Source organism: Hylobates moloch, unplaced genomic scaffold (genome assembly GCF_009828535.3).
Source record: "Hylobates moloch isolate HMO894 unplaced genomic scaffold, HMol_V3 SCAFFOLD_19, whole genome shotgun sequence".
Lineage (NCBI taxonomy): Eukaryota > Metazoa > Chordata > Mammalia > Primates > Hylobatidae > Hylobates > Hylobates moloch.
In genome coordinates, this window is record NW_026652294.1 from 923,505 (window position 1) to 938,536 (window position 15,032).

Below are 15,032 nucleotides of genomic sequence, written 5' to 3' on the forward strand. Positions count from 1 at the left end.
CGTGATCTCAGCTCACTGCAACCTCCGCCTCCCGGGTTCAAGCAATTCTCCTGCCTCAGCCTCTCAAGTGTCTGGGACTACAGGCACGCACCACCACGCCCAGCTAATTTTTGTATTTTTAGTAGAGACAGGGTTTCACCACGTTGGCCAGGATGGTTTCGATATCTTGACCTCGTGATCCACCCGCCTCAGCCTCCCAAAGTGCTGGGATTATAGGCGTGAGCCGCCGTGCCCGACCTTGACAGAATTGTTTTCGGAAAGTTCCATTAAATTTGGCCTCACCAATAGGTGAGTCCACTCTGTTCGGATAAGGACTAAGTCAACCATTATCTCTGTATTCCTTTGGGTCCAGCAATGTCAGTCACAGAGTAAGTGCTCAAAGAAACGTTTGATAAATGAAATGGAATCCATCTGAAGCCCAAGAGCACTTACCTTATATAAAGCAGAGCTCAGGGAGCCTCACTGGGAGGTATAAGGTGGAGGAGCCATTAATCCCATAGAAATCTGAACAGGAAATGCTCAAGAAGATGGTATGCTGGAGCTTCTGCCCTTTGGAACCCCTGACCTGCAAGAGGCAACTGCCAGAGCTTCCCTAAGATAAAAGTTTTAACTGGTGCCTCAGCCAGGGCATCTGGGTTTGGGAAAAAGATAGCAATTCAAGCTGGCTGTCTGACCAACCACCATTAAGGGGTAATTTTTTTTTTTTTCATACAGAGTCTCGCTCTGTCGTCCAGGCTGGAGTGCAGTGGCACGATCTCAGCTCATTGCAACCTCTGCCTCCCAGGTTCAAGTAATTCTCCTGTCTCAGCCTCCCGAGCAGCTGGGACTACAGGCGCCTGCCACCATGCCCGCCTAATTTTTCTATTTTTAGTAGACACGGGGCTTCACCTTGTTGGTCAGGCTGGTCTCAAACTGCTGACCCCAGGTGATCCACCTGCCTCGGCCTCCCAAAGTGCTGGGATTACAGGTTACAGGCAAGAGCCAACACGCCCCACCTAAGTGGGGATTTTATTAGGTTATCCTGTCTCTGGAGAAGGAAATGGGCTACAGTCAATGAAATTAGCATTCTAAAAGCGAGAGAATCTGTAAAGTAGAAAAGGACCTTGAGATGGGAGCATGCGTTTCACACAGGAAGGCCCGGACTTGGCCCAGTTTGGCCCAAGATCACCAACCTAACTTGTCAGTGGCAAAGCTGGGATGAATAAAAGCTCAGCTTCCTGACTTCCTGTCCCCGGTTCTTTCCACCGCTCCAGCCAGCCACTCCCAATCCCTCTGCTAAACCAATCCATCTACAGACAGTGTCACTGTCCCTCATTCCCCGAATCCCTTACTCAATCCCCCACAGCCTTTTCCATCTTTCCTGCCTTCCTAGCGCTATAGGGTTGGCGGGGCAGAGTGCTCAGAGACCAGCAAGCTGGGATGTGGGGTCTTCCCGAGGTGGTGCGGGATGTTTTGGCTGCTTAGAGGAGGAGCAGGGCAGGCATCTGCATTTCTTACACAGTCCCTAACTGCCAGGCCCAGTGCCAGATCGCAGACCCTTTGTCAATAGAGATGCCCTGGCTTTGTAAACCAAGAGGGAGGCAGAAAAAGTCCTCTAGCAACACAGACTGGCCTCTGGGGGAGGCGGGAGAGGGAATTGTCTACGAAAGTTCTCATTTAAACAAACAAACAACAAGATGAAAATAATAAGCTAGACAAAGAGCCAAGGGAGAACAGCAGGCAAACTCCCGAAATTGCACTGTAATTAAAGCATAGCTGCCTTCCAGATTCTCAAGTGCTGGGATGGGCTGGAGGGATGTTTACTAACCTGGTCAAAAGACATCAGGGCGAATCAAGCTGCATCCCAGCCTTGCCTCCAAACAATTTAGCATGCAAATGAGACAGGCTAAATTTGCATCTGGGGCATGAAGGGGACCAATAAGTAACCTGCACAGGTCTTGGGCATTTGGAGAGAAGAATCCAAACTGGCCACTGTGAAGGGAGGCACTGGGGAATGCTGAGCAGGGGGTGGGGTGGCTATCCTGTTTCACCAGGGACGATTTTTTTTTGGTTTGGTCCAGGCCAATTTCGAGGCTAGGAGCTAGCTGACTGGCCCTCCAGGACCATGCCAATTCACATATGAGAGTACACCAGCCTTAGGCCCAGGAAGATTTACATGAGTTTGTGCCAGTATTAAGCCCCGGAGATGGCTACCCAATCAGAGCCATTGCACCAAGGCAAGGAAGGCATTGCCAGGGCATTTGCGTGACAGAAACTAGCATATGGGCTCAAGAGAAACCTTTCTGGGCAGGGGGAGGGAGGGCCATACCCACATGAATCACCCTCTGGTGGTTTTGCTTTGGTTTCAGAACCTGTGGCTAAGGCAGAAGGACCAGTAGGGCCCCTGGCCGCGTTGCTTTTTCTCCTCCCAGCTGCTTCTGCCTCTCTCTCAGGCTCCTGGAAACAAAACAGCTGAGCACATAAACAAGTCACCACCTGCTCCCTCCTCCCCCGTGACACCGCCCCTGTCCCCAAGTCCCACCCCTTCTTCTTGCACTCTCTCTCCATTCCTCCCTGAAGCCAAACTTCCGGCAGCAGCTGCAGCTGCTCTCTCTCCTCCGGTGCCTGCCTCCCCAGCACAGTCCCCTGCAGCAGCCCCTGCCCCACCAATGGCAAATGAGGAACACGTGTACAGAGCCCCGGGCTCTCCCTCCTCCTGAGGCCATTTCCAACAAAACACTTGTGCTTTCTGAAAGTAAGATGTGGAGCTCTGGAGTCCCCAAGGAAAACGGGTTTATGGCATCCGCCAGCCCTGGAGCCAGTGAGTGTCTGGCCCCTTGGCCCAGAGCCCCACTGCCAGGCACAGGCAAACTGGGAGGAAGGGGTTAATCTGAGCAGAGGAGGCCAGGAGGGGCCCAGCTCCATTCCCGACTGCAGGGGACGACTGCAGGGGACGCTCATCCCTGGGATGGAGGTCAGCAGGAAGCAGCTCAAAGAGGCCAGGAGGCCAAGGCCCAGTTTAAACCCTGAATGAAGGCCACCTTTTCAGTAGCATGCACATGTGTGCGTGCACACACACGTACAGACTCATAAACACACGTTACCATGCACATGGTATCCTCTTATTAACAACGTTAAGGTTGTCACGACAGACTCTGGGTTTGGTGTCAGAAGCCCTGCATCAGTGCTGTTTAATAAGTCCCCAGCGCCAATGGTAGGCACTGTGGAGGCCCAAACTGTTGGGGAGGGAAACTTCAGAGTGCCTTCTCCCAGGGTGGGGTGTGTGTGCCAGCAGCTGGGTGATGGAGCTCCCCCAGAGGTTTTCCTGGGGAGAGTTTAGAGTTTAACTCTGGGTTAGTAGGGCTCACCTTAGTTCTGAGGCATGTAGGTGAAAACACTGCAATTAGGAAGGTGATGGGGTAGGGGACCAGCCTGTCTTCACCCCCAAGCTTATGTCTGTCTTTCTCCCTCCCTCCCTTCCTTCCTTCCTTTCCTTCTTTCCTTCTTCTTTCTTTTTTTTTTTTTTGAGATGGAGTCTACCTCTGTCACCCAGGCTGGAGTGCAATGGTGCAATCTTAGCTCACTGCAACCTCCGCCTCCCGGGTTCAAGTGATTCCCCTGCCTCAGCCTCCCAAGTAGCTGGGATTACAAGCACCCACCACCACGCCCAGCTAATTTTTGTATTTTTAATACAGACATGGTATCACCATGTTGGCCAGGCTGGTCTTGAACTCCTGACCTCAAGTGATCCGCCTGCCTCGGCCTCCCAAAGTGTTAGGATTACAGGCGTGAGCCACCGTACCTGGCCCTTTTCTTTTTTCTTTCTTTTTTTTTTAAGACACAGAGTCGGCCTGGCGCAGTGGCTCACGCCTATAATCCCAGCACTCTGGGAGGCCAAGGTGATTGGGTCACGAGGTCAGGAGTTCAAGACCAGCCTGGCCAACATAGTGAAACCCTGTCTCTACTAAAATACAAAAAATTAGCCAGGCATGCTGGTGTGCACCTGTAGTCCCAGCTACTCGGGAGGCTGAGGCAGGGGAATCACTTGAACCTAGGAGGCGGAGGTTGCAGTGAGCCAAGATCATGCCACTGCACTCCAGCCTGGTGACAGAATTAGACTCCATCTCAAAAACAAAAACAAAAACAAAAACGAAACAGAGTCTTGGCCGAGCATGGTAACTCACGCACTTTGGGAGGCTGAGGAGGGAGGATCACTTGAGGTCAGGAGTTTGACACCAGCCTGGCCAATATAGTGAAACCCCGTCTCTACTAAAAAAAAAAAAAAAAATTAGCCAGGCATGGTGTCGTGTGCCTGTAGTCCCAGCTACTTAGGAGGCTGAGGCAGGAGAATCGCTTGAACCCAGGAGGCAGAGGCTGCAGTGAGCCAAGATCACGCCACTGTGCTCCAGCCTGAGCGACAGAGTGAGACTCCATTTCAAACAAACAAACAAAAAAAAAAAAAGAAAGAAAGAAAAAGTAACAGAGTCTCGCTCTGTCTCCCAGGCTGGAGTGCAGTGGTGTGACCTTGCCTCACTGCAGCCTTGAACTCCTGGACTCAAGGAATCCTCCCGCTTCAGCCTCCTGAGTCTATAGGTGCACACCACCACACCCAGCTAATTTTTAAGTGTTTTGTAGAGACAGGGTCTCCCCATGTTGCCCAAGCTGGTCTCAAACTCCTGGCCTGAAGCGATCCTCCTGCCTTGGCCTCCCACAGTGCTGAGATTACAGCTGTGAGCCACCATGCCCAGACCACATTTCCCCAGAACTCTATCTTTCCTGCTTGTGGACAAGGCAGGGGATGGATTTGGTGTCTGAGAAAGACAAACACACCTTAATTTGCTGACTGTCTCATACCTGTCTGCACAGCCTGCCGCTGTTTCGTGTGGAAAGTAGCAGTAGCCTGGATAGCTCACAGCTGGGTTTAAAACAGTTAATGGCTGAGTGACCTTGAACAAGTTACTTGACCTCCCAGAGTCTGTCTTCTTATTGGTAAAATGTTAACAATATCTGGCTCTGACTCAGAGTTAAATTACTCTTTTGTTTTTCAGGTGGAATTAAGTGACGAGGCAAAGCTAACGTAAGATACATAAAACACCAAAAACACCGAGCATTCTGCGGGGAACCCATTTGGTGCGCAATAAAATCATTGCCCTTTTTTTTGGTGTTTTGTTGGAGACAAAACGGAAACACCAAATGGCTGGTGGAAGTGGCAGGAAAAAACGAGACCAAAAACCCAGTGGCTCTGAAGAGGTACCTGCAGACCCACTGCGCAGGGTAGAGAGGAGCCCAGTGGGAACTTTTCTGCCAGGAGGAATCAGTGGGCAGAGCTCTTCTTCCCACTTGTCCGGCAGGGCTTCTCATCCTCGGCACCGCTGACATTTGCGCCAGATATTTCTTTGATTTGGAGGCTGTCCTGGGCACTGTGGGATGTTCAGCAGCATCCTCAGCCTCTACCCTCCAGGTGAAGTAGCAAGTTGGCTGCCTCCCGCAGTTATGACAATCAGAATGTCCTGGTGGTGGGGGGTGGTGGGCAGAATCACCCTGTGAGCTCCGCTAAAGAGCTCGGAGCCCCACCTCCTTCAGGAGTCTGAGCCAAGGCTGTGTCCACAGGAGGGAGTCGTTGAAGGTTGGAGGACTGATATTCACCAATACCTTTCTTTTTTTTTTTTTTTGAGACGGAGTCTTGCTCTGTCGCCCAGGCTGGAGTGCAGTGGCGCAGTCTCGGCTCACTGCAAGCTCCGCCTCCCGGGTTCACGCCATTCTCCTGCCTCAGCCTCTCCGAGTAGCTGGGACTACAGGCGCCCGCCACCACGCCCAGCTAATTTTTTTGTATTTTTAGTAGAGACGGGGTTTCACCGTGGTCTCGATCTCCTGACCTCATGATCCGCCCGCCTCGGCCTCCCAAAGTGCTGGGATTACAAGCGTGAGCCACCGCGCCCGGCCGAATACCTTTCTTACAAACAAGAGATGCCTGAGAAAGACCTGGTCATGCAGGAGGTGGTGAGTGGCTGCTGGAAGAAATATGGTGGCTGGGGGAGGGGCAAGGGAGAAGCGGTGCCCGTGGTTGAGCAGGCGGGCTGGAGAGCCAAGGCCAGTGCCCGCTAGTGACTCCCCCGAGGGGTGTTGCCTTGGTGGGCTTCCCTGCTCTGGCCTTTTGTCACCTTGTTTGCTGAATCCAGGCAAAATTTTTAACCAAATTGGAAAGTAATTCCGGGTAGTGGGAGTCAGATCTGTCCCTGCCCTTGCTGTTGCTAATGAGCTGTATGACCTTAGTTGAGCCATTTGATCTCTCTGCAACTGTTTCTTGGGCTGTGAAATGTGGGGGTTGGAGTCTCTGATTTCTAAGGTCCTTTTCAGCTGTAAGTTCTAAGGCCTGTGAATACCACAGTGTGATTAAGCCAACTGGGTGGTGGTGAGGGCCTTGTAAGTTTCGGTCTCACTGCAAGCCAGCGATAGAATTCTCCACGTCTTTGTTAAGAACTCTTGGCCGGGCACAGTGGCTCACGCCTGTAATCCCAGCATTTTGGGAGGCCGAGGCAGGTGGATCACCTGAGGTCAGGAGTTTGAGACCAACCTAGCCAAGATGGTGAAACCCCGTCTCTACTAAAAATACAAAAATTAGCTGGGTGTGGTGGCTAGCGCCTGTAATCCCAGCTACTCAGGAGTCTGAGGCAGGAGAATCCTTTGAACCCAGGAGATGGAGGTTGCCGTGAGCCGAGATCGCGCCACTACACTCTAACCTGGGCGACAAGAGCAAGACTTCGTCTAAAAAAAAAAAAAAAAAAGAACTCTTGTTGCTGCAGGAGTTCCTACTGTGTGCGAAGCAATGTGCTCTCTGCTGTGCATGTGGGGAGGTCTTTCCCCCTTTCCTCTGAGGGCTCATAATCTAGTAACAGGTAAAAATAATTCCAATAAAAGGCCATAAATGCAAAATGTCTCATCCTTTCCAATGGCTTCAAAGTCAGGAAGATCTGAGTTTGAGGCTAGGTCCATCATTAGGAGTCCTTGTGTTACTCGGCTCATTTAATCTGAGTTTCTTTACTTGTAAAATGGGCATAATAACAACTGTGTCACAGGGTTATTTTAAGAGTTAAATGAGATAATATATGGGCTGGGTGCGGTGACTCACGCCTGTAATCCCAGCACTTTGGGAGGCCAATGCGGGCGGATCACGAGGTCAGGAGTTCGAGACCAGCCTGGCCAAAATTGTGAAACCCCCATCTCCACTAAAAATACAAAAATTAGCCAGGCGTGGTGGTGCACGCTTGTAATCCCAGCTACTCAGAGAACTGCTTGAACCCAGGAGGCAGAGATTTCAGTGAGCCAAGATTGCGCCACTGCGCTCCAGTCTGGGCGACAGAGCAAGACTCCATCTCAGGGGGAAAAAAAAAGAGTTAAATGGGCCTGGTGCAATGGTTCACACCTGTAATCCCAGCACTTTGGGAGGCCAAGGTGGGCAGATCACTTGAGGTCAGGAGTTCGAGACCAGCCTGGCTGATGCAGCGAAACTCAGTCTCTACCAAAAATACAAAAAGTAACCGGGCATGGTGGTGCACACCTGTAATCCCAGCTACTTGGGAGGCTGAGGCAGGAGAGTTGCTTGAACCCAGGAGGAAGAGGTTGCAGTGAGCTCCGGCCTGGGCAATAGAGTGAGACCCTGCCACAAGGAAAAAAGAAAAGATAATATTTGTAAGACAATTACCATGGTGCTTGGCACATCATTAAGTGCACAATAATTGTTAGTGGCAAGTATTTATTGGCTACAGTGCAGCAGGCACTGTGCTGGGCCCTGGGATAGTGGAGATGAGGGACAGGACTCCTGGTCTGGAGCAACTCACCAGCAGGTAGGGAAAGAAGCAGGGAGCAATGACAGTACCCTGAGAGGGCCGTGACAGAGCCAGGTAGGAGAGGCATCCACACGGGGAGGGCAGCAGGCCCTGACTGCGGGCTCAGGCAGGCATGTGAAGTAGTGACTGCACTGCCTGTTGAAGCAGGGCCAGTGGTGTTCACCGGAGTTAAGCAGACAGAGCAGTGGGGAGGTGGGAGAAGCTCAGGTGCCAATGAGCCCGACCCTCAGTGCTTCTGCAGAACTGAATGCAGTCAAGCAAGGTGGAGTGTGCATGGGATGATGGTGAGAAATGAGCCAGAAGGTTGGGGTCAGAAAGAAGGGACGTACACAAGAAATGTTTCCTTTATATTAGACACACTATTTCCCTTTTGACCTAACCACCAGGCAGCTCGGAACCGTTTTAGTTTCAAATGTTGCAGCACTTCTTTGAATCCTGCTTTTCTGATGGAATTATTGCTTAGCCCCAGCTTTCTCTAGACCCTGGACCTCAACCTTTAATCTGGTTTTGGGGTTTCTGGCACTTGTGCCATTAATGATAAACTGCCTTGAATCTTTTTGGATACACCGAACACACATGGTGTGTAAAATAAATAAATGAACTATAAAATACAAACATGCGGCCGGGCGCGGTGGCTCACGCTTGTAATCCCAGCACTTTGGGAGGCCGAGGCGGGCGGATCACGAGGTCAGGAGATCGAGACCACGGTGAAACCCCGTCTCTACTAAAAATACAAAAAATTAGCTGGGCGTGGTGGCGGGCGCCTGTAGTCCCAGCTACTCGGAGAGGCTGAGGCAGGAGAATGGCGTGAACCCGGGAGGCGGAGCTTGCAGTGAGCCGAGATTGCGCCACTGCACTCCAGCCTGGGCGACAGAGCGAGACTCCGTCTCAAAAAAATGAAATGAAATGAAATAAAATAAAATACAAACATGCACAGATAAGAGTGAAGTCAGGGCCTTTAGAGTGCGCTACACCAGGGTGGCAGCATCCCTGGTGCCTGGTCAGCACCTGGCACATCATAGGAGCGCAATCAACAGCGGGCGACACAGAATGATGGCAGAGAACATTTCACCTTAAAGAAGGCTTCTCCACAGAGCACACCAGGATGGACCCCTGGAACCACTGGCTGGCTGTATCCCACCTTCGGGTTCTTGATTGGACTTCTTCATGTATCGTTCACTGATCCTTGTGGCTGAAAGTCTTGTTGCTCCAGCCAGATGGCAAACTACACCTCAAGGACAGACACTTTGTCATACATGCCTGTGTCCTCCAGAGCTGCACCCAGCACAGAGCTGGTCACAAAGTGGCCTCCCCAAATTTCTGTGGCTTTAGCCTAACAAACACCTGCAATTCCTTATAGCTGAACAAAGATGAACGACCCTAACCCGTTCAAGTCAGGCTGGACTCCTTCCACTCTGATCATACATTTGGTTTTATAGAGCACTGAGCGAGAGGAAGAAAGAACGGCCTCTTACTGGCCCGAGTTGAAGGTCGTTGAGCACATTTTTCTCAACAGCATAATCTGGCTCCCTGACACAAAAGGCAGGGAAGGGAAGGGACAGTGGCTCCTAATGAACAGAGATGGATGGTGGCCGGGCCTCTGCCACCACTGCTGTGCCCACTGGGCAGACCAGCCATATCTCCTGGCTCAGGCCAAAGACTAGGGCAGATGACACATGGGGTACTCACAGGAGAGCTGTGCTCAGGGCTTCCTGCTGGCCCTGGAACCTTCCAGGATGGCCTCTCACACACTCCTCACCCTCCCTCCTTCTCTCTGTCTCTCCCGGAACCTTCCAGAGTGGCCTCTCACACACTCCCCTCCCTCCCTCCTTCTCTGACTCTCTCTCTCTCTCTCTCAGTGAAAGGACTCCCTTGGCAAGAGTATCAGGTTTCAGTTGTCTGTGTCCTGGGAAATTACAAGATCTTTCCCCTTTCTCTTCTTAGCTAGGATTACACATGCAGAGCCATTTGGCTCCCCTGGCCTGCCCAGCTGCTGCCCGCCAGGCCGGGGGATCGTACCAGGCAGCCCAGCCAGAGGTGGGCTGGGTCACAGGGGTGAGCTGCCAGGCCCGCTCACCCCTCTTCTTGATGTGATCCCCTCAAGTCCAATCCCCAGGGACCTTCCCCAGGAATGCTGAGAGCACCAGCTGTCCCGGCCATGTCAAGCATCTGGCCACCAGGTCTCCTTCCACTCCAGGGGCAACCACACCGCCAGAGGGAAAAACGGAAACACCAGGTTATTTGTGATCTGCCTACTCACTCCTCGTTTAGAGATAGAAGCAGGAGGCCAGGGTAGATGGGACTGTGGGAACAGCAGAGGGCAGAGGGTGAAGGGTGCCGATCAGAAGGAAAGACGGAAAGCCCACACATTCCCTGCCGCTCCGGGCTCCAGCCAGGGAGGAAGAGGGGCTCAGAGGACATTGCACCAGACAGGTCTTGTTTAGAAAATTGGAAAAGAACAAATATTGATTACAAGGGTGCAGGAGAATGGGCCCTTCCATCATCAAAAATATGTATTCAGCCAGGCGAAGTGGCTCACGCTTGTAATCCCAGCACTTTGGGAGGCAAAGGCAGGAGGATCGCTTGGGCCCAAGAGTTTGAGACCAGCCTGGGAAGCATGGTGAAAATCAGTCTCTACAAAAAATTCCAAAACTTAGCTGGGTGTGGTGATGTGTCTGTGGTCCCAGCCATTCGGGAGGCTGAGGTGGGAGGATTGCTTGGGCCGGGGAGGTCGAACCATGTTCACACCACGGCATTCCAGCCTGGATGACAGAATGAGACCCTGTTTCTAATAATAAGAGTAAAAATAATAATAAAATACACACTCACTAGCTATGACTCTGCTGTACAGGATAATTGGGGCAAAAATGCTCTTGGGTGAAACTGGGTAACCTAATTTGAAAGGTCTGGGAAACATGGCCCAATTTCAGCCTCGCTCGCCACTCACAGGCCAAGTGGAGGTTGCGGTTCATAACATACTGGACACTAGACATCACTAATGCCCTCATTCTACAAATGAAAACCATGGCTGAGAGGTCACCTGATCTCCCAAGTTCACTCAGAGACTTGGGGATGGGCTGAGCTCCAGAGCCCAGGCCTTGCCCTGCTCCACCCCATACAGCACGAAGTTCCCTGGCCAACTAAGGAAGGAGTGCAAGGTGACTGAAGAAAACAAAAACAAACAGAACTGACGCAAAAAACAAACAAACAAAACTGAGTGCAAAAGAAGGAGAATTTGGGGGCCGGGGCTGTGGCTGCAGAGTGTGAGTGGGGATAATCAACGCTGGGCTCCTAGTGTCTCTGGAAGGGCGGGCCCTGGTGTCCAGAGCGCCTGGTGCCCACCTTCCCCTTTCCCCCAGGGCCCCTGTCTGAGAGCTCTTCTCCCCTCTCCTGGCTGCTGGGGCGCCTGATATTTTCCAAAACACAATTTTCACACCCTTAATAGTGGGCTGGGGAGGAGTCAGGATCAGAGCCTCTAGCTCAGATTTCCTTCCCTGAGAGGATACAGTCTTAGAAACTGCATGCTGCGCAGAGTCCTATCATTCAGAAGAAACACAAAACCCAAGCCCTGGGGAGTCACGTGGCCACCACGGATGCCCCGGCCTTGGACTAAGCTAAGGGCATTAGCCCGGGTGGCCTGTAGCTGCTCTGCAGCTCTGATCAGTCCTACAGACACAGGGCACCCCCCACCTGTCACCTTTAGGACCCTCCAGTCAGGCCCCCTTAAGATGCAGTGTTCCCCATGCTCACCTTTGGGTCTTACTCTGCTGCTGAGGAAACAGCATGCAACTTCCCAGGGTTATGAGAAATAACTTTCCTAGGAATGTCACCAGCTGCAGACGCCCCTGTCATAAACTGTCCCAGCTTTAAGCTGCCTAGGGCTTTTATCCCCTCCTCTTAGCTACTCATTACCCAGCTTAATTAGGCCAGGAAATGCTGGCGCTGAGGACACTCTCGGCAGGAGGCAGGGCTGGAGGAGAGATTCTCAGCAGCGCCACTTCCTGAGGCTTGATCTGGGGGCTGGGGAAGGCGGTGGAGGAGGTCGGCTGGGGATGGCAGGCTGTGTCCTCCAGTGAACAGCTGCTGGGAACGAAGCAGGGATGCACGCATTTGCTCCCCAGGCCCTCCAGGGAGCTGAGGGTTGCACTTGTTTACGGTAACAGCACCGGATCTGAAGGCCTTGGAAGGCTCTGCCTGCCCCCACCCCAACCCTCCCATCTCAGTTAACCAGCTTCACCACCCCGCCCCCACTCTTTCCTCGGGAAGAGGTTGCAACCTCAGTTACCACTCACAATATTTCAGCCCCAACCCTGACATAATCACAGTCAAAGACCCAGCCTGAGATGCCTTCCATTTTCAGCCAGCCCCTGACCTTCACCCTGAACCACCTTGGTCATGCACAACCTCCTGGTTCTTCACTAGGTGGAACACAGGCATGGGGTTGCCTGCTCTAGAGCTGTATGTGCTTCACCCACTTTTGGAGCTTTCTGCTACAGTGGCGTTGGAGGGGGAGTAGCAATGTTGAGGGTTCACAGAATGGGGTTTATATCAGACAGATGGGAGTGTAGACTGTAGCTCTGCCCCAGGTCATTCTGTGACCTTGAATATGCTATTTCATTTTTCTGCACCTAAGTTTCGTTAGCTGCAAAAATGGGGGTGGTAATATCGGCTTCTTGGGAGGTTGAGATGATCTTATATCCTTATAGTAGACACAGGCAAACGTTCAGTAAGAAGTGGCCGCTATCTCCGATGTGGGGCACTAGTTCAGAGGCCTGCAGTTATCAACTTTTCTTTGCTGGGAGGTATAGAAAGGGGAAACTGGTATTAATGAGATCCCGCTATCTGTGGAAGGTATTCATACTTACATGATTTTCCTTTCATTTCCCAATTATCTGTGGAGGCTTTGAGATTTAAATGAGTAAACTGAGGCTCGGAGAGGGTAGGAGAGTGAGTCATGCCTCATGAGTGGCAGAGCAGATCATACAACAGGGCTATGGCAGATGCCCAGGGCTGCCGAGTCTGGGGCTGCTTCGTGGCCTGGAAATGTCAGAATGACACCAGTCTAGGCCAGGTGCAGTGGCTCACGTCTGTAATCCCAGGACTTGGGGAGGCCTAGGCGGGCAGATCACTAGAGGTCAGGAGTTCGAAACCAGCCTGGCCAATATGGTGAAACCCGTGTCTACTAAAAATTCAAAAATTAGCCAGTTGTGCTGTTGGGCGCCTATAGTCCCAGCTACTCAGGAGCCTGAGGCACAAGAATCGCTTGGACTGGGAAGGCAGAGGCTGCAGTGAGCTGAGATCAAACCATTGCACTCCAGCCTGGGCATCAGAGCGAGACTTACCTCAAACAAAGAAACAAACAAAAGAATCACACCAGCCTAGAGCGAGCAGGACGACTAGAATCTCAGCAGCCACAGCACTGGGTGGATCATCACCCTGGAGAGGGGATCGTGAGGGCTTAGAGTCACACTGTCATCCAAGAAGGACTTGTCAGCCTCTGCAGAGGCTGCCTCCCACCTGCAGAACACGTACCAGCCTTCTCAGGTGTATGGTTTTATGCCTTGGCTTTTCCATTGTGTCCACATTTTCTCAGAAAATGCAAATTTCTTGAGAAGTGACCTCATTTCCCTCACCTGCAGCAAGACAAAGGAAGACAAAGGTAATTCTTGGCACTCAGATATCCACTAGTGCTGTGATTTTAAATTTTCTTTTCTTTTTTTTTGAGACGGAGTCTCGCTCTGTCGCCCAGGCTGGAGTGCAGTGGCGCAATCTCGGCTCACTGCAAGCTCCGCCTCCCGGATTCACGCCATTCTCCTGCCTCAGCCTCTCCGTGTAGCTGGGACTACAGGCGCCCGCCACCACGCCTGGCTAATTTTTTGTATTTTTAGTAGAGACGGGGTTTCACCGTGGTCTCGATCTCCTGACCTCGTGATCCGCCCGCCTCGGCCTCCCAAAGTGCTGGGATTACAAGCATGAGCCACCGCGCCCGGCTGACGATTTTAAATTTTCTATGTAACTTTGAAAAGTACTCTCCCATTCCACCAAGCAAAAAAAAAAAAAAAAAAAAAAAGCCCCAGGGCAGGGGTGGAGGGATTGGGGCGTAAGGGGAACCTCCAATTCCATCCAGAGGAGGGCACTAGTCCATCTTCTCAGGCCTTCCCCACATCGAGGTGCTCCTAGGTCCCCAAGAAAATCTCTTGATCCACCCAAAGAATCCCAAACTACTGACCATTGGTTTCCAAGGTCCATGAGTCATGACACTCATAGACTTTAACGTGCTTCTCATTCGAAAAACACAAAATCAAGAAAGCTGCTGGCTGAGCAGCTAGAGGCATAAGAAACCTTGGAATCCTAAACCATCAGGGTCTCTGGCTTTGTCAGCCTCTGTTGGGATCCGAGATAAGTGAAGTCAGGGGTAAAGAAAATAAATCAGCAGCTTCCCAGGGTGCTGGAAAGGCTATCAGGCAGAACTTCCTTCCATGTGGCTCCAGGGAGCAGAACTTGGGTAAAGCTTCAGAAAGGCCACTGTGGGCTTCACATGCAGCTGTTCCTAACCCCTGGGGCTGTCAGGAATTCTGTCTTGCTAAGGAAGGAAGGCCAGGCAGTGCAGGTGCAGGTGGGGGTTCTGGGAAGGTGGGTGCTGGGGGACTGTGCACCGAGGAAGATGTGGGGCCTTCAGGGTCACACCTCCCACCTCCAGAATTCTACAGACGAAGATGCTGTGATATATAACTAGGAAAAGTGAAGGTGGGGGGACAGCCACTTAAACAGAGCCAGGATGGTGAGCTCTAACCCAGACGTTTTCCTCTCAACACCATCTGGCGCACGCTTTTAGAGCATCTCCCCTCTCCATTCACTCTACACCCTCCTTTCCACCCACTGGGAGGCTCCATCTTCCTCAGTTGACTCCCACACAGAGGCAGGAGAAGGAGAAGCCGCCTCTACCCTAAGGAGCTTGGGGGCAAACATCTGCTCCCTGCCATTGTTTCCCCTTATTTAGTGGGTGGGAGGGACCTGGCAGAGCTCTTCAGCCAAATCACACACCCAGGCGACAGTTTGGTGAACCCTCCTCCAGGGTAACTGGGGAAAGCTGAAAATGCCTGTTGGCCTGACAGGGGTTTTCAGTGTCACTCCCATGCTGTGTGGGTGGGGCAGAGAGGTGACATTCACCCTCCTTGGCAGCACCCCTTGTGTCCCTCATGTGTT

General features: G+C 52.0%; 1 long non-coding RNA gene across 1 annotated transcript; it reads right to left on the reverse strand.

Moving 5' to 3' along the window:
• Positions 1-1,007: 1,007 nt before the first annotated feature.
• On the reverse strand, positions 1,008-11,787 carry LOC116459485 (uncharacterized). Its single transcript, XR_004245548.1, has 3 exons — positions 11,577-11,787; positions 5,234-5,489; positions 1,008-2,451 (listed from the first exon to the last, which is right to left on the reverse strand). It is a non-coding gene; the product is annotated as an uncharacterized LOC116459485 (long non-coding RNA).
• Between the last annotated feature and the right edge of the window lie 3,245 nt (positions 11,788-15,032).